Source organism: Prunus mume, linkage group LG4 (assembly GCF_029339155.1).
Source record: "Prunus mume cultivar Tortuosa linkage group LG4, ASM2933915v1, whole genome shotgun sequence".
NCBI lineage: Eukaryota > Viridiplantae > Streptophyta > Magnoliopsida > Rosales > Rosaceae > Prunus > Prunus mume.
In genome coordinates, this window is record NC_142701.1 from 2,562,215 (window position 1) to 2,586,449 (window position 24,235).

A 24,235-nucleotide genomic window follows, 5' to 3' on the forward strand; every position below is an offset into this window, starting at 1 on the left:
CCACTATAGCTTGGGTTTCTATTTATCCAGTTTCTATTTATCCTCACTGGCGGGTGCTTGAACCGGCCATATTTCAACTAGGCTCAAACAACTTGAGAGAAGAAATACCAAAAATCCTTCATTGGCCTACTCGGCCGAAAAGGGGAAACATGGATCAATTTATACTTGTCCGAGAGATTAATGATCAATGAAATCATGCTTATCCATTCCTACTACTAGGCATGGTCCATCATGAGTTTGCGAAATTCTCCTTTATCCATGGTTATATTACGCTTTGGTTATGTCAAGTACTGTTGTGAACGATTGAACATAAAACAGTACTTGATAAAATAAAAAAACACTTTTTTTATTTATTTAAAGTACGACTTTTTTTTTTTTTTTTTTTTGGGGTAGAGAGAGTACGACAGTGTTAAACTGCAGATCAAGGTAATCAAATAAACTGCATTGAACACCCTTCTTAATAATTTACTTCTTAAATATTACAAGGTAATCAAATAAACTGCAGATCAAGAGGCAGGCAGGGAACCAGTAGCTAATTAAAGTCCCGTTTTTCATTCACCACTTTGCAATCTAGAATGAATTACAAAAGCAGCTATAGCCTATACTCTGTTATTTATAGGCTGCAAACTGACTAAAATCGGCCAATTGCAAATCCAATTCCCACTCTTTTTAAGGATCTATTTCTTCTTTTGTACAACTACCAACATCATATAAAGAGAATATTCGAGGTACATAGAACACAATTGCATCTTCAAAAAAGTAAATCTGTCACGGTAGTATTTTAAAAAGAAACCCACAAAATTAAATGATAATTAACCCAGCTCTTGGTGGTAATTGCGTTCCAAGCCGCAAAACGTGCTCTCTTGTTGCTTCTAATATATCATCGGTTGCTTTAAACTCCGGCAATATTTCTCGTCGAGTTTCAAGCTCAACGATAAGCTTTTCAAGCACCACAGCACTCTCAATCAAGTACATGGCAAAATCAGTATCGATAATAGACCCTATGCCAAGGAACCCACAAAATTTCAACTCCTTCAGGCAGTGATGAGGACATCTATTAATCTTCTGCATATCTCTCCAACTCTGCTTCTTATAATAATTCTTCCATCTCATCTGCAAGGGGACACAGGTTATTTAAGCATGCAATTTTCGAGTGCTTAATGAAAAAAACAAACGTAATTAACTAAATAAAAACACTAAATTTTTATAGTCATTTCAACTTTCTGCACAGTTGAAGAAAAATGGTTGGCATTCCCGCGCAACTTAGTTATTAAGTCTCTTCGGTATCTCGATGTCCTCGGTAGGGTGTGCGATCTGTAAGATAGCAAACACACGGTAATCCTAGGGCACCGTGTGGTACCGCCGGGCTCTCCATGCTTAAGTAAGGCACGGGTTTAGTAAGTTTTAACTCGCAGATCAATAGGCGTATGCCGTAAGTTCTGATTGATTACCTCAAGCTGGGATGATTGTCCTCCTTTATAGGCCTTGGGAGGCGTGCGACTTGCTTAGAATTTCGATGTGGGACTGGACATCAATTGTGGGACTGCCACGCGTCGAGGGGCGAGGTTGCCCTAATGTTGCGATCGGTGGTCTTCTACCGAAGGTGTGCCAAGGCACCACATGGCCATGGTTTAGCCACGTGTCCGTCGTTCATTGCTGCTCATTTTGGTATAAACAGAGTCCCCAAGTCCCCTTGTGAGAGTCTTGGAAGGGATTTGAAGTGTCTTCGAAGGAACCATGGCCCTATCGTTCGGTAACTCGGTCTTTGGGAAGGGCGGACCTTGTCCCTTCCGGTATCATCGATTCGGCCGGGCGAAGTCGAAGGTCGGCGTCGGCCGACGGGTGAAGGGACGTCGGCGCCGACTGCGCCTCGCGTGCCGTCTATTCCCCATAGGGTGGCGACACATGGCGAAGGTAATGATAGCGCGCGCGACATGTCGCCGCTTGGTCTTTCGAGGAGTACCGTTGCCAACCAACCGCCCTATAAATAGAGATGACTCGGAGGCGAACTCACTCGCATCTAGTGAGAAGTGAGTTCATGCGAGGCGATTTCCGACGAGGGCTTTCGATAATAAGGCGATTTCCGGCGAGTGTTAACAGATAACTGTGCGATCTCGGCGTTTGAACGGTAGGAAAGGCGATTCCGTGATGCGAACGGTAGTGAAGCATCCCAAGAGCAGATCGCGCTTATCTTCCAGGGCACACCTTAAGGTACCGTTCGGCACCCTTTTCTTTAATATGCTGCATGCTTTAAGGGTTACGTCCTTCCTTGGTTCGAACTAGACTGACCATAGGGTCCCATTCGGTAGTCTAGTCGCCATAGGTAGCGATGTAGGGATCGGTAGGATAGCGTCCGACATGAGCCTTAGTTTCCCTTTTTTCTGTTTTTGTAGATGTCTGATAGCGAGTTATTCTCCGAGCGCGAGCCCAATGCGTTTGACGAGGAGTCATCGGATGGTCTCTTTGACTCCGACGGCGGCGGGGCCTGATGCCGAGGGTGGGAGTGATACCGACGTTGAGATACTCGGCGAAGGGCCCAACTCTATTCCAACGCACGGAGTCGGAAAAGGGCTAATGACCGCCCCATCCCGTTGTCCATCGTCTACATGACGGCCGCCACGTGGGCCTCGATATGCCCGGGAGGCAGCGGTAGCCGTCGATCGGAGACCTCCACTTCCGCCGTGGAGAGTCGGTAGCCAATCCGCCATCTCGGGCCTGGGTATCGGTAGTGTACCCAAGCAACCCTAGGATGCCTATAGGGGTGCCGAAGGAAAATTTATTCGGCGAGACTATCTTGGGCCCAACAAGATTACCGATAGGAGATTGCCAAATTACGAGCAGAATACCGCATTCCCGACTCGGTACGGATGAGGATTCCGGGCCCTACCGAATCCCTTAGTGCGCCGAAGGATGGCGAAGTAGTTTTCTTTACCGACGCCCTTGTGCAAGGCGTTCGGTTGCTTGGCCGGCAGAGGATTCTGCCTGATCGGCTCGCCGGGGCAATTCAACCCCAACTTTTGGGTGGCCCTCATGAGAGTGATAACGCCTTCGCATGGTTGGCGAAGGCCCCTCCTATGAGCAGTTCTCCCATCTCTACAACGTTACCAAGTCCAAGTGTGCCGATCACGCGGATGGGTGCGCGAACCGCCTGAGGCTGCCGATCGAGGCCACTTTGTCACCGGTGACCGACTTCACAGTCGTGGAGGAATCGGCGGTGCTCCTCTCGGGCGACAAGGAGTCGCCGACAGCCCGTCCGATTCGCATTCCCGACCTTCCAAATGGCGGTAGGACCACGGCCGCTCGCACCTTCTCTCGGTTCTCTGCCACCGTAAGTGATCCATTTTTTCTTCTTCTTGTAGGTGTGAAGCGCCGATCGCAATGCAGAGAGATTGGCAAGTGGAGAGAGTGAGGAGGAAGGTCCCGCCGAGGAGAGGGTGTATCCGCAATTCCTCTTCACCACCAATCTGATTCGGGCCCAGTTGGTTGATCCCGCCGAGAGTAAGTATACTCGTAATTTACAAATTGTTTCTTTTCTTCGCAAGGGTCTTACGAACCCTTTTCTCGCAGTTGACGGAAGACAAGAGAGCTGCCGAGGCTAAGAGGATGAACGAGTCCTCAAGCGCCGTCTCATGATGGGCTTCGGGGAAGAAGAAGACCCGCAGGCTTGGCATCGGTAGACCCCGAGGACGACGTTGGCGACCGCTCCGTGAGCTCACGCCGACGGCCAGCCGAGCGGCGGCCCTTCTCCCGCCGAGGCGCCACTACCGAAGGACTTCCTCCCGCCGCCGTAAACGCCCTTCACCGTCGACCTAGATGCCGAACCGGCCCCAAAACGCGAGCGGCAGGGAGCCAACTCGGGCTATCTTGGCTGCGACAATGACGAGGAGCCCGCGATCCGTCACTCGCACTGCCGGCGTCGATTCAGCGAACCATATGATCATTGGCTCGCAAATGGAGCTGAACGAGATCGAGGAGCTGCCGAAGCTCGCCGAGAGGAGGCGGTCGCGCTTCCGTCTTCGTGCATCGGTAAGTCCAACATTTTCAGCCCGACCGACCATTCTTTATACCTTTGCCGACATGCTCGTATTCGCAGCTTCGATGGACATGTGGCTTTGCATAAAGCGGGCCATCAATCCGCCGCGAGAAGGCGAAGGCCTATGACGACGGTAGGGGGGTTGCCGAGGTCGGCAAGGCTATCCAGACCATGCGAACTGGTGAAGGATTTGCGTCGCCGAACGGCAGTCAAGGTATACGAGTCAAGTTTGCGACTTGTCGCCACTCGAGTCGGCGATCTATCGGCAAGAGAGGCTATGGAGGCGAATGATGCCGTTCAGGTGGCTCGAGGAGTCGGAGCGGGCCAAAGCGCCGGAGATTGAGGCCGCCGTCCAGAGGCCATTCGTATATCGCCACTCTACCGATTTCGCTACCTTGCTCGACAAGGAGGTGGGCTCGGAATGGTGGATCTCATCTACCGATTCAAGCGGTACAATCTGGGACGAAGCTCAACTTGAACTTCATTGCCGATCCTCCTCCTTCCCCAAGGCACGGAAGAAATGATCGAAGAGTACAAGGGAGAAGGCGCCCGAGGAGCAAGCTGGTGCCGAAGGCGGATGCCGGGCCCTTCATCCCGATCACCCGCCTTTATTAATGTAATTTTGATGCCGATGGTGTTTTTGTAATTTCGTTATAACTCTGATGCCGTTGGCATCTTTTGTTTGGATAATTAATGTCGTGGGCATGTTTTTATTAAAGTTATGTTTTCACTTTAAATTACTTGCATCTTACTTCCGAATCGGTAGCGTACTTAGGGAATGTTTCGCTTTAATGCCGAAGGCCTCAAACAAAAAAGGTCATTGGCCGTTGGAGTAAAGTTCCAAGTGTTAAGGAATTGAAACCAATGGGCATGCTTGCCGATTGTAAAGCAATGGCCCGTAATTACCGAAAGCCTATAATGCCCAATAAAGTCTACAAAGTTGTCCCTTAATCGGTAGGATAATGGCAACGCCAAAATGTGTAGTTTGCTGCGACCGATGGCCTCTATACTTTTTTAAAACAAAAACAAAAACAAAAAACAAAAAATGGAGAGATTGAAAGGTACAACAAAAGTGCCGAATATGTGAGCCGAATGCCCTTTTATTGATAAGCCGAAGGCAAGAGTACAATTAGGAGTGCGTTTACAATTTAGAACCCGCCGCTGGCTAGGAAACGCAGAATGCCGGGCTGTGCATGTAGAGATGCCAAGGCTATGTGACTCCTCCGTGACACCGCCAGAGGTAAGGTGACTTCATTTGAAGTAGTACTTCAAATGCTCTACGTTCCAGGGATGATCGAGGGTCTTTCCGTTGGAGTCTCTAAGTCGGTAAGTCCCCGATCACTGGATACCGATGATTTCGTAAGGTCCCTCCCAGGAAGGTCCGAGGGTTCCTTCCGTGGGATTCTTGGTTGCCAAAGAGACTTTCCGCATGACCCAATCTCCGGTCGGAAAGAGCGGGATCTGACCCTAGAGTCATAGTACCGAGAGACGCGTTGTTTGTAAGCTTCGCCCAAGGTTGGCGTGCTCGGCGCTTCGAGCAGATCGAGGCTCAAAGCAAGCGCTTCGCTCGCTTGGCAAGGTTTCCGCTCGTAGGAAGGCTCTCCAATTTCCACCGACTACGCCTCAACCGAAAGCCATAGAGAATGGTGTTTCCCGAGTTGCCGTTGGTAGGATGTCCGGATGGCCCATAGCACTTCCGAAGCTTTTCCGCCAGGCTCTTTGGCTTTGTCAAGCCGCTTCAAACTTCTTGACAATTTTGTACATGGCCTCGACTGTCAGTTCAATTGGGGTGTCTGGCGAAGCAAAGAATGTTGATCTTGAGTCGGGTGCAGAATTCAAGACTTCAATCAAACCGCTTTGCCGCTATCCGTGATGATGGCGTAGGGGATCAATCATGAGAGTCTCAAATTACATCTTTTTACTATTATTTTGGAGACTTTATGATATAATTTTGGCTTAATGAATATAATTTCACTTGTTGTTACATTTTATTCTCACCAACTGGATTTATGAATTTTCTATATTAATTTGGTGAACTTATTAGGTGAATTTATCTTCCGTAGGAAGTTGGAAAGCCAAAAGATGAAGACATACATTTGTCCAAGTTCAAGCTAGGTGTGAAGAGAATTGCTGGCAGATTTAATTGAAGAATTGATTGTGGGATTATTGTGATTATAAAGAGAAGTAAAGAGGGAGAAGAGAAGACAAAACCGTTGAAGCTAAAGAGCCTATTTTATGTCAGCCATTTAACGCCCACTTACCTCACCGTTATTTCTTTTCCACTAACTCTTCACCATCAACACATGTTTAATCCAATTAATCACTCAATTAGACCCTTCATCACCTACCATGAATGTATTAACTTCCCACTCACCTCATTGACTACTATAAATCACCCATCAACTTATTTGGCAAGGACACCCCTACGACAGATTTCTTTATCCATTTAGTTTATGTTTTCTTTTGTAATGAGTTGCTAGAACTCTAGCTAAGGCTAAAGGGAATGTTCTTTGAGTAAGTTTGTGAATTGTTCTTTAATCCAATATACGGTATGAATTGCTAAATTCTTTTATTTTTGTTGTTCAATATTTTCATATCCTTTTATTTTGATTGATGTTAAGTGCTATTATCTTTTCATGAGTTCAATTATATTTTTCTCATTGTTAAGAACTGACTTGACATGCTTTTAAATTAAAAGAGTAGATATTAAGCAACTCCATTTTCTGAACAATCATTAATAAAAGATTACATTGAAAAATTAAATTGGTTTTAATTTCTTTATCTTCCGGTTAAAGTTCTCAATGATGATTTTAGTCGAGTTATAATTTGGATTAAAGAGCATGAAACATATTTTGTTTAAAGAATTGAACCTTGATGCCTCAGCATTTCCATTATTGATATTACATTTTTAAACTCAATTTTCCACAACAATCAAATCAAATTACTTTTCCATTTTGCTTGTCACTTTTATTGTGGTACGTTTAATTATTTCTTTGTGTGCAGATATTTGCCTACCTGCTCCTTGAGGATACGATACTTGGACTTCCAAGATTATTACTACGTGTGACTACTTGCACTTGGGTAGACGCAACAAGTTTTTGGCGCCGTTGCCGGGGAGCGTGAAGCGAAAAGTAGCACAAGGAAATTCATTGTTAAGGTTTGCGGTTTTAGTTTCCAAAGCTAATTCGGTAAGGCTTATCAAACTCAATTTTTCATTTCTGTTTTTATTTTTGTTGTTTTTTGTTTGTTTTTGTCTTAGTTTTTTTTTAATATTAAAAAATTTTAAAAAATTAGTTTAGATTTTATTTATTTATTTGTTGCTTCTTTATTTTGTTTATGAGATATCGTGATCGGTTTGGTAGATTTGCAAAGAAACCTCAATTTGACCAAATTTCATTACAAATGGCTGAGAATAATAATAATAATGCATTGGAAGGCCCCCAAAATGATGAAGATAATCATAGTGTTCATAATGATGAGAATCATAGTGTTCATAATGATGAGAATCCACTTGTTAGGACATTACATGATTATTTGCATCCTGCTCGTACAAGTGTGCCATCTTGCATCATTTTTCCGTTGAATGGTCAAACTTTTGATTTTAAACCGGGCATGATACAACTTTTACCAACTTTTCATGGAATGGAATCTGAAAATCCATATTCACATGTGCGTGAGTTTGAGGAAGTTTGTGGAACTTTTCCAACACAAGGGTGTAGGCTTGATACAGTTTTGCTAAAACTTTTTCCATTTTCACTGAAAGATAAAGCGAAAACTTGGCTTTATTCTCTAAGGCCAAGAACAATTGGAACATGGCTTGAAATGCAAACTGAATTTTTCAAGAAATTTTTCCCAATTCAAAAGACAAATTCTTTGAAAAGACAGATGACCACATTTTCTCAAAAAGATACTGAGTCTTTACCTCAAGCTTGGGAAAGATTTAAAGATTTGTTAATGTTATGTCCTCACCATGGTTTTGAAAGATGGAGGGTGGTAAGTCATTTTTATGATGGTTTAACACCTAAAGATCGACAATTTATTGAGATGATGTGCAATGGAAATTTTATGTATAAAGATCCTGAAGATGCTTTTGATTTTCTTGATGAAATTGCAGAGAAATCTCAGATTTGGAGCACTCCCAACACATTTGAGCCTAATTCCCAAAAGGCAAAGTCTTCCATTAATCCTTCTAGCGGCGGTATTTATCACCTTAAGGAGGAAGATAGTCTCAAAGCTCAATTGGCAACAATGGCTAGGGAAGTTGAAACTCTAAAATCAAAATTGCCTCAAAAAGTTAATTCAATTGCAAGTCAAGAAATTTTTGAGATTTGTGAAGTTTGCGGGGTCATGGGACATGTAACAAAAGAGTGTCCAACACTTCCAGCTTTCAGAGAAATGTTGCATGATCAAGCAAACTTTGTGAATCAATTTAAAAAACCATCCACTTTTTCTGAAACTTATAATCCAGGATGGAGAAACCACCCAAATTTCAGTTGGAGAAATAATACTAATAATAATGTGCCTCAACAAAAATCTAATTCTTTTTATTATTCTCCACAGGTGGAAGGGCAATCATCGTCATCAAATTTGGAAGATGTTATGAAGCAATTCATACAAAGCCAAACTGCCACAAATCAAAAGAATGCACAAGACATTGGTGAGATTAAGAGCACTCTTTCCAAACTCACTTCTTCATGTCACATTCAGGAAAAGGGTAAATTTCCTTCTCAAGTCCAACCTAATCCACATGCACAGTAGAGGTAAATACCCCTTCTTCTTCTTCTTCTTCTTAAATGAAAATAAGCATGAATATGTGAAGGTCACTACTCTTTCAGTAGTGGAAAAATAATTGGGAAAGATGATTTAGTAACAGTTGAAAATAAAAAGAATTCAGAAAAATCCAAAAATAATGAAAAGAAAATAATGATTCTGAAATTGTTAAGTGCCCTTTTCTGCTCCATTCCCACAAGCACTTAAGGTTGGAAAGAAAAATCAAAATCCTGAAATTTTGGAGGTTTTTAAACAAGTGAAAATCAATATACCTCTTTTGGATGCTATAAAACAAATTCCTTCATATTCAAAATTTTTAAAGGATTTATGCACTATCAAAAGAAAACACAATGTTGATAAGACCGCATTTTTAACTGAAAATGTAAGTGCAATTCTTCAAACTAATACTCCACCCAAGTACAAAGATCCAGGTTGTCCCACAATTTCTTGTATTATTGGAAATTTTATCATTGAACAAGCTTTATTGGATTTGGGTGCTAGTGTTAATTTGTTGCCTTACTCGGTTTATAAGCAATTGGGTCTTGGTGAATTAAAACCCACCTCAATAACATTGCAATTGGCTGACCGTTCAGTCAAAATCCCAAGAGGTATGGTGGAAGATGTGCTGGTTCAGGTAGACAAATTTTATTTTCCAGTTGATTTTATAGTTTTGGATACTGAACTAGTTGTGTATTCTAATTCTCAAATTCCTGTTATTCTTGGAAGACCATTTCTTGCTACATCTAATGCTCATATAAATTGCAGGAATGGACTTATGCAACTATCATTTGGGAACATGACATTGGAGCTCAACATATTCAACATATGCAAGCAGCCAGCAAACAATGAAGATGACAAAGAAGTTTACATGATCGAGACGATTGTTCAAAATTGCTTTAATTCTTCTTTTCCTTCTGATCCATTGCAAATTTGTTTAGTAAATGGGGATTGTAATTTTGCACAAGATTTTGAAGTACAATATCTTTGTTCTTTGTTGGATTCTGCGCAGGTACAAGAACATAATGGTTGGATACCAAAATATGAGGAGCTGCCAACTGTGAGTGATGAGACAAAATCATCAAGAGAAGAAGCCCCAAAGTGTGAATTGAAGCCTCTTCCTGCTGGACTTAAATATGCTTTTCTGGGAGAAGATGAGACCTATCCTGTGGTAATATCTTCTAAACTAGAGCTTTTGCATGAAGGTATGTTACTTAAAGTTTTGAAAGATCATAGGACTGCTATTGGATGGACTTTATCTGATATTAAAGGTATTAGTCCTTTGGTTTGCACACACAAAATTTTTCTTGAAGAAGATGCTAAACCAGTTAAGGCTCAACGTAGACTTAACCCAACAATGAAAGAAGTTGTGCAAAAAGAAGTACTTAAACTTTGGGATGCAGGTATCATATATCCAATTTCTGATAGCAAATGGGTAAGTCCTACACAGGTTGTTCCAAAAATCAGGAGTCACAGATGTTGAAAATGATAATGGAGAAATGGTACCAACTAGGGTCACTACTGGATGGAGAATGTGTATTGATTATCGTAAATTGAACTCAATCACAAGAAAGGATCATTTTCCTTTACCATTTCTTGACCAAATTTTGGAAAGAGTTGCAGGGCATATGTATTATTGTTTTTTAGATGGTTATTCAGGATATTATCAAATTGAGATTTCATTAGAAGATCAAGAAAAAACAACTTTTACTTGCCCATTTGGAACTTTCGCTTTTAGAAAAATGCCTTTTGGTCTTTGCAATGCACCAGCTACATTCCAACGTTGCATGATAAGCATATTTAGTGACATGGTAGAAAAATATTTAGAAGTTTTCATGGATGATATTACTGTGTTTGGTGATTCATTTTCTGATTGTTTATCTAACTTGGAGAATGTTCTTATCAGGTGTAAGGAGAAAAATTTGGTGCTTAATCGAGAAATGCCAATTCATGGTCACATCTGCATAGTACTTGGACACATTGTTTCTCACAAAGGAATTGAAGTAGATAAGTCAAAATTGATTTAATTGCTAATCGCCTATTCCTAAAACTGTTAAAGATATTAGATCTTTTTTAGGACATGCAGGTTTTTATCGGAGATTCATACAAAATTTTAGTGCAATTGCAAGGCCATTGAATAATCTCTTGGAGAAAGATGCTAAATTTGATTGGAATTATGCATGTCAAGAAGCATTTGAGAAATTGATTAAAATGCTAACATCAACTCCTGTAATGCAGCCCCCAGATTGGTCCATGCCGTTTGAAATAATGTGTGATGCTAGTGATGGTGCTATTGGTGCAGTGCTAGGCCAAAGAAAAGACAAGAAGCTCATGTTGTCATCTAGCAAGCGGAACTTTGAATAGTGCACAGAAAAATTACACTACAACTGAAAAAGAATTGCTTGCTGTAGTTTTTGCCTTGGAAAAGTTTAGGTCATATATTTTGGGCTCACAAATTGTTGTTTTTACAGATCATTCGGCCTTGAAGTATTTATTGACAAAGAAGGAAGCCAAATCACGATTGATTAGATGGATTTTGCTTCTCCAAGAATTTGATCTTACAATCAAGGACAAGAAAGGAGTGGAGAATGTTGTTGCAGACCATCTTTCTAGGATATCTTTTGAGGAGCCTTATGAATATTTGCCTATAAAAGATTCATTTCCTGATGAACAATTGTTTAGTGTTTCTACATTACCATGGTTTGCTAACATTGTGAATTTTCTTGCTACAGGTCTTATTCCACCTCATTGGACCTCACAAGATAAAAAGAAATTTATGGTTGAGGTGAGAAAATTCTTTTGGGATGACCCGTATCTCTTCAAATATTGTCCCGACTAGGTAATCCGTAGATGTGTTCCTGATGATGAAATATTTAGTGTCATATCTTTTTGTCATTCTGAGGCTTGTGGAGGTCACTTTTCTTCCAAAAAGACTTCGGCCAAAATTCTTCAATGTGGTTTTTATTGGCCTAGACTTTTTAAAGATGTGTATGAATTTTGCAAAACTTGTCCAAGTTGTCAAAAGTTGGGAAAAATTACTCGACGTAATATGATGCCTCTTAACCCAATTTTAATTATTGAAATTTTTGATGTTGGGGTATTGATTTTATGGGTCCTTTTCCTCCATCTTTTGGTTACTTATATATCCTTGTTGCTGTGGATTATGTTTCAAAATGGATTGAGGCCATACCATGTCGGAAGAATGATCATAAAACTGTTTTGAAATTTTTGAAAGAAAATGTATTGTCCAGGTTTGGTATTCCTAGAGCGATCATCAGTGATGGAGGATCACATTTTTGCAACCGACCATTTGAAGCTTTGATGAAAAAATATGGGATAACCCATAAGATTTCCACTCCATACCATCCACAGACAAATGGCCAAGCGAACTTGCAAACAGGGAAATCAAGCAAATTTTGGAAAAGACGGTGAATCCAACCCGGAAGGATTGGTCATTGAGACTAACTGATGCCTTGTGGGCATACCGTACTGCATACAAATCACCTCTTGGTATGTCTCCATATAGGCTAGTTTATGGTAAACCTTGTCATTTACCTGTTGAATTAGAACATAAAGCATATTGGGCTATCAAATTGTTTAACTTTAGTCTTGGAGATGCAGGTACCTTGAGAAAACTCCAATTGAATGAACTTGAGGAAATCAGGAATGATGCATATGAGAACTCACGAATTTACAAAGAACGTACTAAAGTTTTTCATGATAAAAATATTTTGAGGAAAATTTTGAGCCTTCTCAACTTGTTCTTTTGTATAATTCTAGACTTCATTTGTTTCCTGGAAAATTAAGAACTAAATGGACAGGGCCTTTCATTGTTAAAAAGTTTTCCCATATGGGACTGTTGAAGTTGAGGATCCCAAGAATGGAAATATTTTTAACGTTAATGGCCAACGACTTAAACCTTACTTGGGAGATGTGTTCCAGAAGATGAGACAGTTTCTTTGAACGAACTCGTTTACCACGATACTTGGACTTCCAAGATTATTACTACGTGTGACTACTTGCACTTGGGTAGATTTAACAAGTTTTTGGCGCGTGGGATTGATTGACTTTTATTCCATCTGTTGTATATAATTAGTTTAGAAATTTTCGTTCACTTGAAAAAAATTCGACATTTCTGTTTTTTGTTTTGTTTTAAACTAACACGTTGCAGGCTTTCACTTTGGATGTCAATTCTCAGGTAACGCTACCCTCTTCTTTTTATTATGCTTATATGTTTAAACATTGAGGACAATGTCAATCTTTGGTTGGGGGTGGAGAAGATGTGTTTATTGTATTATTTTCTTGTTGCAACATGTTAGTTTTCCTTTCATTTTTGTTTTTGTTTTTGTTTTTTGGTTTGGTTTTGTTTTTGTATTTTGTTTTTGTTTATTTTCGTCATTTATTTAAATTGTAAAAAGAAAATATTAAAAAAAATGAAAAGTGTGAAGAAAAAAAATGTTTATGAGGTTAGTGCACTATGTTGTTTGTTTTTCACAGTTTGTCTATGACAAGATTACATTGCACTTAGATTTATTTGATATTCATGAATGATTTTAAGATTGAGAACATATGAATTATATGATAATTATCCCACTTCTGTGTCTTTTTCATTTATTTCTAGTTAGTGGATGATTCATGAGTTATACTTTGACAATTTACACAAGCACACTAACACCTTTTGTGGGGTATAAAGTTAAAAACCAATTGTGCTTAATCTTTTGTCTTTGGTAAACTTGGACGACCTTGCTTTTGACTCATCTTGGTTTTTATTTAAAAAAAAAAAAGGGTTCATGAAATAATAGTGTTCTACTCAAGCTTCTACTTAGTAACCGGCCTCTTGCCTAATCAGCAGTGAGTGTTTGCGTCAAACGGTGAAGTTCTGGGTGTGAATAATTTTGTGTGGCTAGTTTAGTTTCGTAGCCTTTTTAACTTTCGAGTTAGTAAGCTCTTAGGGGTGTCTCTACACCTAGTGCCTTAAAGCCTTTTTGGTTTGAGAGTCGCTAGCCTAACACTCGCTATATGGGTTAATTAGAAAGCTTAATGGAGCTAAGCATTGCACAGCCCACATAAAGAAAAAATAGTATATTAAAAATAAATAAAAATAAAAATAAAAACCTTGGTTTGTTTCTTGCAAGGGAGTTCAACAACTCTTGAGATCAAAAGGTGGTTTGATTGAAATTTAGCTAATGCCACTCAATTGTGTTGGTTCACTTTACACCAAAGGAAACATGTGAAAATTTTGCTAGCTAATTATAAATGATTTGGGACTTCGAGGTGGGATTAACTTGAAATGTTAAATAAGTGTTCTCTCTTTTAACGTTGTTCATGAATTGAAAATTTGGACTTTGTGCTTTGTCCTTTTGTTGGTGACGATGTTGAAATTATTTTCCAAATTTTATTTTATTTCATGTTTCTGAATAATTGTGCTAGCCTCATACTTGATGTTTGTGGGTATCATCCAGAAACCCTCACGAGACTACAACAAATCGCCTTTAGGGGTAACCTAAGGGTTTAAAGGCTTGTTGCTTGTATACGCTAAATGCAATCGTATCCCGCGAAAGTGGTTTAGCTATTTATTTGTTTTTTTGTTTTTCTGTTTTTTGTTTTTATTATTATTTTTTGTTGTTGTCATTTTTACTTAAATTTGAGTTTCTTTTAGTCACTTGAATAGCTAGGACTAGCAATAAGTCAAGGTTGGGGGTTGATGAGAGTCTCAAATTACATCTTTTTACTATTATTTTGGAGACTTTATGATATAATTTTGGCTTAATGAATATAATTTCACTTGTTATTACATTTTATTCTCTGCTTGATTTATGAATTTTCTATATTAATTTGGTGAACTTATTAGGTGAATTTATCTTCCGTAGAGAAGTTGGAAAGCCAAAAGATGAAGACATACATTTGTCCAAGTTCAAGCTAGGTGTGAAGAAATTGCTGGCAGATTTAATTGAAGAATTGATTGTGGGATTATTGTGATTATAAAGAGAAGTAAAGAGGGAGAAGAGAAGACAAAACCGTTGAAGCTAAAGAGCCTATTTTATGTCAGCCATTTAACGCCCACTTACCTCACCGTTATTTCTTTTCCACTAACTCTTCACCATCAACACATGTTTAATCCAATTAATCACTCAATTAGACCCTTCATCACCTACCATGAATGTATTAACTTCCCACTCACCTCATTGACTACTATAAATCACCCATCAACTTATTTGGCAAGGACACCCCTACGACAGATTTCTTTATCCATTTAGTTTATGTTTTCTTTTGTAATGAGTTGCTAGAACTCTAGCTAAGGCTAAAGGGAATGTTCTTTGAGTAAGTTTGTGAATTGTTCTTTAATCCAATATACGGTATGAATTGCTAAATTCTTTTTTTTTGTTGTTCAATATTTCATATCCTTTTATTTTGATTGATGTTAAGTGCTATTATCTTTTCATGAGTTCAATTATATTTTTCTATTGTTAAGAACTGACTTGGCATGCTTTTTAAATTAAAAGAGTAGATATTAAGCCTCCATTTTCTGAACAATCATTAATAAAAGATTACATTGAAAATTAAATTGGAATTTCTTTATCTTCCTTAAAGTTCTCAATGATGATTTTGTTTAGTTATAATTTGATTAAAGAGCATGAAACATATTTTGTTTAAAGAATTGAACCTTGATGCCTCAAAGATTTCCATTATTGATATTACATTTTTAAACTCAATTTTCCACAACAATCAAATCAAATTACTTTTCCATTTTGCTTGTCACTTTTATTGTGGTACGCTTAATTATTTCTTTGTGTGAGATATTTGCCTACCTGCTCCTTGAGGATACGATACTTGGACTTCCAAGATTATTACCGATGTGACTACTTGCACTTGGTAGACGCAATGAGAATCGGCAGCAACATATTCATCGAGGCCGAATCCTCGACTGTGCTTGCCGTATTGCTGCTAGTGGCTTTGGCTTCTACCCATTTGGTAAAGTAGTCTCACGGCAACAACAGCAGATTTGACTCGACCCTTGCCTTCTGGCATCGGACCAATTAGATCTAGTCCCCACTAGGCTACGGCCACGGGCTCACCGGTGGCAAAGTGGCTCGGCGGGAATATGAGGGACACTACTGAACCGCTGGCATTTGTCACACCTCTTGACTAGTGTCGTTCGCATCCTGGTGCAGAGTTGGCCAAATAACCCCGTCAGAAGACCTTGTGTGCGAGCGATCGGGAACCAGAGTGGTCACCGCATATTCCATCGCGGGACCTCCCAAGAACGTAGTCCCCCTCGCTTCCTCGGTCGCACTTTAGATACTGGCGCGTGTAGCCTCGTTTGTAGAGAACATCGTCCGATGACTGGCGTACCTTGCCGATCGGTAACGGAGTTTCCGAGCCTTCACGCCTTATCGGTAGGAAGGGTTCGGTGGTCGAAGACGTGATTGAGACATCCATGTGTCTCGCATCGAATCGGTACATACCTCAGCGCTGTACTGGTCGATAATATCTCCACCGTACCTTCCTTCCGATCTTGTCGCTTATCGCCGGCCAATCGGAGAGCGGCCGGCGTAGCTGCTTTTCGACCCGGGATCTGCCAATCTCGAGGCCGAATTTCTAGTAGTTGGTGAGCCGCCGAGAGGTAGGTCGACATGGAGGCATCCCTTGCCGCAAGTCCGCCGCTATCGATTTACTATGAGCCGGGAGTCACTGGATGCCGACCGCCGCCATGCTCTTGGCTAGCCAAGGCCAGCCTAAGAAGGGCCTCTATATCCGCCTGCGTATTGGAAGTCCTAAGTTGAATCGGAGGGCATACTCAATTTTGCTACCGCTCGAGTGGTTAATACCAGCCCGGCCACAACTCCAGGTTTGCCGAGCCATCCACATGCAGACCAGAGAGGAAAAGTGTCAAACTTTCTGGTATGCGTCCTTATCTGCAAGAGAAATGGCGCGTGATGATGGCTCCAATGGCGCAGGAGGTGTGAGCTCGGAGATGAAGTCGCAACGCTGGCCTTTTTGCGCAGCCTGGTTTGAATCAGATGTCAAATTCCTCCCAACTCGATTGCCCATTTGACCAATCGGCGATGTTTCGGCCGCAGCACTCCGGCCAAGAGGCTGGGTTCGTCGAATCGTAATTTCGTGGGCCGAAGTAGGGGCGAAGTCTTCGTGCCGAGACGACCGGGCTGCTAGTTGCTCAAGGGTGGGTACAAGCTCTGCGCTCTGGAGCGCTTTGTCGACATAAAGATCGGTAGCCCGCCTTCTCGGCTTCTTATCAATACCGAGCTAACGGCAGTGTTGGATACCGAAGGTATAGGAGTAGTACCTCGCCGCAACGGTTTCGATAATGCTGGTGCTCGCTCATGTAGTTCTTCAAGTTTTGAAATGCTTGGTCGCATTCGGGAGTCCACGTTATATGATGTTTGCCCCCTTTCAAAGCTTTGAAGAACAAAGACGATTTATCGGTAGCCTTAGAGATGAAGCGTGTCGTGGCGCAATGACACGTCCGTAAGGCTCAATGTCCTTTCTTCGACGCTCCATGTCGATTATGACTTTTATTTTCTCGAGATTGGCCTCGATTCCTTTGACTGATCATGAACCCGAGAAATTTACGGAAGATACACCGGGCGACTTCACGGGTTCACGCGCATTCGGTAGTCCTTTAGAATACCAACATGAGGGCCAAGTTTTCCGTGTGATCTCCTCGCTTTACCAACATGTCGCCGATATATACCTCCATGATGCCGCGATGTATTTAGCAAAAATCCGCTGACGAGCCGTGGTAAGTTGCCCCCATTCTTGAGCCGAAGGGCATGACATTATGTAATACAAACCGCGATCCGTGATGAATGTCCGATGTTCTCTATCGGCGGGTCCATGAAGATCCGTTGTATCCCGAATACGCGTCCCATGAAGTCGAGCAGCCATGCCCGCGGTGGCATCGACAAGTCGGTCGATCCTCGTAGGAAACGTCCCTTCTGACAAGCCTTATTTAGGTCGGTATAGTCCGACACATTCGCCATCCTCCTCGCCTTCCGAACCATGACCGAGTTGGCAAGCCAAACAGGTACGAAGCTTCGATAAAGCCGATGGCTTTGAGCTTGTCAACTCGCACGCATCGCCTTCATACCGCTCGCATCGCACGATCGGCGCTTTTGCTCGACCGGGTTTGTGGGCGGGGAGATGCTGAGCTTGTGGTCGATGACATCGTAATATACCGGGCATATCGCCATAGGACCAAGCGAAGACTTCCGCTTGCTGCCGTAAGTCGATGAACTGTCTTCGAGGTCGGGATCCAGATTGGTGCCGATCTTCACCCACCGATCGGGAATTCCTTGTTCGGATTATGGTCTCGAGCCCTCGCGGCCGCGTGCCATCGGCGCGGTTTTCCTCCCGGGTCGCAATGAGTTCGTTACCGCTCGGTAGTCCCTGCAAGGTCATGGCTTCCATTGGCGGTTTGTCTGGCTACCGACTTAAGGGCCGTGGCATAGCACGTCCGTCGCCGAGCCGGTCACCCCGAATGGCTCCTACCGGCGCCGCTGGGAACTTCATCGTAACATGTGGGGCGACAAGTGGACTTTGACCTTGGTGAGTGTCGTTCGTCCGATAATGACGTTGTATGCCGTCGGGCAATCGACAATGAGGAATTGGTCGTAGGTCATTGTTTTTCGGGGGCGACGCCAAGGCGTAGGCAGTCGATGCTACCGATCGGTTGGACCAGATCTCGAAAGGAGTAGAGGTGTAATTTGCCGATTGACCATGCGCCGACAATTTCGGTCCCCTTGAATGCATCGGCAAAGATTACGTTCACCGAGCTTCGGTATCAATCAAGACCCGACCCACATCGTAATCGGCGATCTCGGCACGAATGATCATCGGGTCGTCGTGGGGGTAGATGATCCTCTCCTTCTCTTCTTCACAAAATGTGATGGGCTCCCATCCCACCTTCTGCAACTTACGGCTCCGATCGTCGTCTATGCCGAAGACACGAGGACAGTGGGCTGCACGCACATACTGCTTTACCGAACGGTTTGAGGGTCCCGCCAGAGTGGGACCGCCGCTGATCATGTGGATCATGTTGATCCGCCGATTCGCATTCGGCGCCGGGGCTGCGGTGGCCCGGGCGAGATATCGATCCAACTTTCCTTCCCGAATCAAGCGCCGACAATTTTCCTCGCATCGATGCGCCTTTCAGGTATTGTGGTCGCTCGCCGGTGATATCGCGCGGAACCTGCCGATGTCCCGATTATCTCGCCGATTGGGCTTCCGCTGGTCGGCTTCGGATCGGTCGTGCTCGTCATTAGAACGGTCTCGTAGGTTGTGTTCGCAGGGTGAAGACTTCGAGCACGATCGTGATTCGGTAGGGAGCTCGTGGTCTTTACGACCGCATTCCCGCTGTCTTCTTTGAGTTCCCTTGACGGTACATCACGGTCGCCCTTCCGCTTGTGTCTCGCCATCGAGTCGTCGGTCCGTCCGATAACTTTTGCTGCGACTCCTTCTTCCGAGCCGAAGCCTGTGTTTGGAATTGAAGTATTCGGCTGCATGGAATGTCGCCGCTTCATCAACTCGTCACGCGGCGCCAGATTGCTACTATGCACAAGGTACCGGAAGTGAGAGGACCGTAGCCACTCTTGAAGGCGCCGAGGCAGCGCCTATCGTCCGATTCGGGACACCTCGAGTACTGTGGACTGGCGCGCTGCGATTCGCGTAAGGGTTCGTCCTCCCTTTGCGAATCGTGCATGATCATCGCAGAGTACAAACGGTCCGTCTGGATCATGAAGTGGTTGAGGAAAATTTGCTTGATTAAAGGAGTGCACCGCCCTAGCTCGAGGCGGTAGAACCTTCAGTGACAGTAAGGGACGAGGGAAACAGCAGACATTGTCCTCGTCGCCGAGGCCCTTACACCCAACCGCCGATTGGAAGGAGTGAAGGTGCGTCAAGGGGTCTTCCACACGTATAGAAAGGAATGCGCAACGGCTGTACTCCCTGTCCGATCCGACTTCTTGATGCGATCGGTAAACGGTCCCGCCAAGTTTTCCCCAATCGTGACTGGGACTGGGTTCGGTCATCCTCCATCTTCGGATTCTTTGAAAGAGTAGGCGGATGGCGGGGTCTTGGTTGGGGACGCTGAATCGAAGTCTTGAAGCTCTCCTCGGACTTGGCGTTCGCGCTTTTGAGTACTCCGGGGGAGCTTCCGAACGGTAGCTTGATTCGCTGCCCGCTGGGACGTACTCATCATCGGACTCAGCGCGAATCCAAACCCCAACCCTCCGAATGGGACTTATCCCCAGGACCTCTCATCCGGAGTCCCCAAACGGGCGTTTATTCGGATTGGGGACCTATGCCGTTCGGCATCCTTCTTGTCGTTGATCCAATGACGACAATCGGTGTACACCTTCTTCGATGCGTGAGGTTGGTCTGTGCCGGGACCACTACCGCTTGGAGGGCGCAGCGTTGCCTTTGCCTCTGCTTTCCTTCCTCTGCGGCCGACCGGGTCTCGCTGACTGGGAAGATCGGTGGTCCGAATGTTTTGTGTTTCCTGCTGATTAAGCAACCGTTGGGTTTCGTCCACTTTGGACGAAAGGAGATTGTTACGTTCTTGGAGTTTAGCCATCTCCTTCCGGAGGGAGGTCATTTGAGCCAAGAGCTCCGCTTCGACCGTGGTGCGCGTCGGAGGATTACCAAAGGTGCTAGTGCAGCGCGGGGCTTGCTCCACTTGGCATACCGTACGGTAATCCGTCCTCTGAAAGGAACTGTGGTCCTGAAGTGGTTCCCATTTGTTTTGTTTTTAGGAATTGTAGGTTGATTTTATCGAGTTCCCACGACGGCACCAAACTGTTGACGCAGAAAAATGGTTCGTACTTTCCGAGCAACTTAGTTATTAAGTCTCTTCGGTATCTGATGTCCTCGGTAGGGTGTGCGATCTGTAAGATAGCAAACACACGGTAATCCTAGGGCACCGTGTGGTACCGGCCGAAGGTTCTCCGATGCTTAAGTAAGTACGGGTTTAGTAAGTTTTAACTGCAGATCAATAAGCGTATGCCGTAAGTTCTGATTGATTACCTCCAAGCTGGGATGATTGTCCTCCTTTATAGGCCTTGGGAGGCGTGCGACTTGCTTAGAATTTCGATGTGGGACTCTGGACATCAATTGTGGGACTGCCACGCGTCCAGAGGGGCGAGGTTGCCCTAATGTTGCGATCGGTAGGTCTTCTACCGAAGGTATGTGCCGAAGGCACCACATGGCCATGGTTTAGCCACGTGTCCGTCGTTCATTGCCTGTTCATTTTGGTATAAACATGTACCTAATCTTTGAATTACCCTACAAAATCCATGAAAAACTTACATGTAAGCCCTCCAAAAAAAATTGTTTACATTTCTACACTTCTTGGAATATAGGTTGAAAACAAGTTCACCTCTGCGATGCATTTAAATGAATGAATACATGCCTGCAACGTCAGTCTATGTAGGGAAGGAGACCGCTCTAACAAGGGGGTTAAACTCAGCAGACTTTGCCCATAATTTGCATTACATACCTCCAATTATAAGTCTTTGAGACAAGTTAATTCTGGAAATTCTTGGGGCATATTAATTTCCTGAAAAATGAAACTAATTGTAAGATAATAAAATGAAGAATTATCCTTCCATTGGATGCTTTTAAGAAATTGATTCCAAGTAGAATGGCCCCCCAATTTGAGAGATCTCTAAATTCAAGCTCATCATATGTAGCTATATATGAAAAAGATATATAGCTATATGTACTAATGATTTCATATACTTACCATATCGAAATTCATGCACAGGCTGAGAGTGTGTAGACAAGAGAAACAACTCGACAATGAAAGAAAAGCTCTGGTTATACTTTCATCATTTTCTGCAAGAGATACCTTGACAAGCGAGGGTGCATGTTTCAACACAATTCCTCTTCTGTACACACTTCGGCTGTCGTAGACAAACTCCACGAGATTAGGGCAAAAATGTCAACTCTCACTAATTGGCGACAATTGCTTACTTGCAGGAACTTCAACTGGAGGGAGGAACCCACTGCTTTCACAGCATATAGATTTTCAATGCGACAAACACAAAGGTGTTCGAGCACTTCACAATGGGAAAGAAAGTGCCCAACAAGTTCATCATTTACTGCTATGTTCTTCAAAGAGAGGTGCCTAAGGGACTTGAAAGGGCTCTCAAGTAGCTTCTTTAGCAAGGAATTATGACCCCCCTCTATCTCAAGCCTTTGAACTCTCTTTCGGGCCGCAAATTCGATATTTAGTGGCTGGAACAGAAGTAGAATAATGACGATTCATTCGGAACACGTCTAGGGTTGTACCCTGATGCAACTGCAAGACTTGAGTCACCCATTTTGCCCTAGCTGATATTTCAAACTGGTAAAATCTCTTGTTTTGAACTACATCTTCATCAAAGTTGAGACATGTAACATGTGTCCACAAATTTCTCCATCTCTTAGAGATGGCACTGGTTCTTGACGCTTCCCTGGTATTCAAGTGAGAAAGAATTCCAATTAAAATTTCATCTGGCAAGGGGCTAATCCGATCCTGCAACAAATAAGTAATGTCCCCCTTGATTGGAATGTTATGTTGTTCTTCTTGTGTTGATGCAGTCCGCCTTGCTATTGACCCTATAACCTGCACAAACTGATTAGGGCACTAACTATTAAGATCACTTTACACCTTTTTAGCGTTCACCCTCAACTCCCTTATATGTGTTAGAATTCTTAGTTTGTATATGTATTTTCAGATTAGGAAGAGGTTTATTTTCTGGAGATTTTAGCTAGAGAGAATGAAGAGAAATGGGGAAGGCACTGTTTCATTGAATTCTTACAATCTGCAGCTTACATAGTGTGTCTGACAGAGAGAGAAATGTGATTCTCTCCTAACAGAATTACAACTGTCACCCTATTAGGTGTTTACACGTGTCATACCAAATCTAAGCTAGAGAATCCACCTAGACTATGATCTAATGGTTCTCATTACATCATTTAAAATAGACTTAACAGAAAATAGAAAATGACTTCAGCTCTAAGAAATCAGTAGAAGGATTATATTTCAACACTCCCTTCTAATCCTTTAGCTGATTTCACTCCAAGCAAGCTTCTCAACCTCACAAACCGATCCTTAGGCAGAGCCTTAGTCAAAATGTCTGCTATCTGATCTTCTGTCTTGCAGTACACCAGTTCAATTTCTTTTGCTTGAATGGCTTCCCTTATAAAATGAAATTTCCTGCTGATGTGTCTTGTCTTTTGGTGATGAACTGGATTCCTTGCCATTGCAATTGCAGAGGTGTTGTCACATAGAATTGGAGTCCCTTCTACCTGTTCTTCACCAAAATCTTCAAGCACAAATCTGAGCCACTTAGCTTGTGAAGTTGCTTCTGCAGCGCTCACATACTCAACTTCGGCTGTAGATAAAGCAACTGTGTTTTGCTTGATGGAAGCCCAAGAGAACATGCCTGAGCCTAGTGTGAAGGCATATCCTGAGGTGCTCCTCATATCATCCTCACTCCCAGCCCAGTCACTGTCACAATACCCAATTAGAGTAGCTGTTTTCCCCTTTGCAAACTCAATTCCAAAATCTAATGTGCCTTGTATGTATCTCAGCACCCTTTTAGCAGTTCCCATGTGTTTCTTTGAGGGATTGTGCATAAACCTAGCAAGCAAGCTAGATGCAAACATGACATCTGGTCTTGTGGCAGTCAGATAAAGCAGACTCCCTACAATCTGTCTGAATTCATTTTCATCTGCTGCTTCACTTCCATCTTCTCTACACAATTTCTCATTCACCACTAATGGAATTGCCACTGACTTGCAGTCTCTCATTCCAAACTTCTCAAGAATTTTCATGGCATATTTCTTTTGATGAATGAAAATATGCTTATCAGTTTGTTCCACTCCCATGCCAAGAAAATGGTGCAACAGACCCAAGTCTGTCATCTCATAGTGTTGCATCATATCTTGTTTAAACTCTTCAAGCATTTTAGGACAGCTTCCAGTATATATAATGTCATCTACATAGAGTGAGACAATGATAATACCTGAGGTGTCACTTGTTTTGATATAGAGAGTAGCTTCATTTAAGCTCTTCTTAAAACCTGCAGTGTTGAAATAGGCATCTATTTCATCATACCAGGCCCTTGGGGCTTGTTTCAGTCCATATAGAGCCTTGTTCAACCTGTACACCTTGGTTTCCTTGCTCTCTTGAACATATCCTTGAGGTTGTTCAACATAAACTTCCTCCTTTAGAATGCCATTGAGAAAGGCAGACTTCACATCCAGTTGAAATAGGTTCCATTCCTTTTGTGCTGCAAGGGCTATCAAGGTTCTGATGGTGTCAAGTCTTGCCACAGGGGCAAATGTCTCATTATAGTCGATTCCAGGCTTCTGTGAATAGCCTTTAGCCACAAGCCTAGCTTTATTCTTCTGCACAGTACCATCTAGGTT

General features: G+C 42.8%; 1 long non-coding RNA gene, 1 other non-coding gene and 1 pseudogene across 2 annotated transcripts; 1 reads left to right on the plus strand and 2 right to left on the minus strand.

Annotated features, from left to right (window-relative positions):
* Positions 1-533: 533 nt before the first annotated feature.
* Positions 534-21,998, minus strand: LOC148917652 (uncharacterized). Its single transcript, XR_016125805.1, has 3 exons — positions 21,561-21,998; positions 21,078-21,374; positions 534-1,223 (listed from the first exon to the last, which is right to left on the minus strand). It is a non-coding gene; the product is annotated as an uncharacterized LOC148917652 (long non-coding RNA).
* LOC148917653 (small nucleolar RNA R71) lies at positions 7,902-8,010 on the minus strand. Its single transcript, XR_016126504.1, has one exon. It is a non-coding gene; the product is annotated as a small nucleolar RNA R71 (small nucleolar RNA).
* LOC148917654 (uncharacterized) lies at positions 8,267-13,351 on the plus strand (annotated as a pseudogene).
* Positions 21,999-24,235: the final 2,237 nt, after the last annotated feature.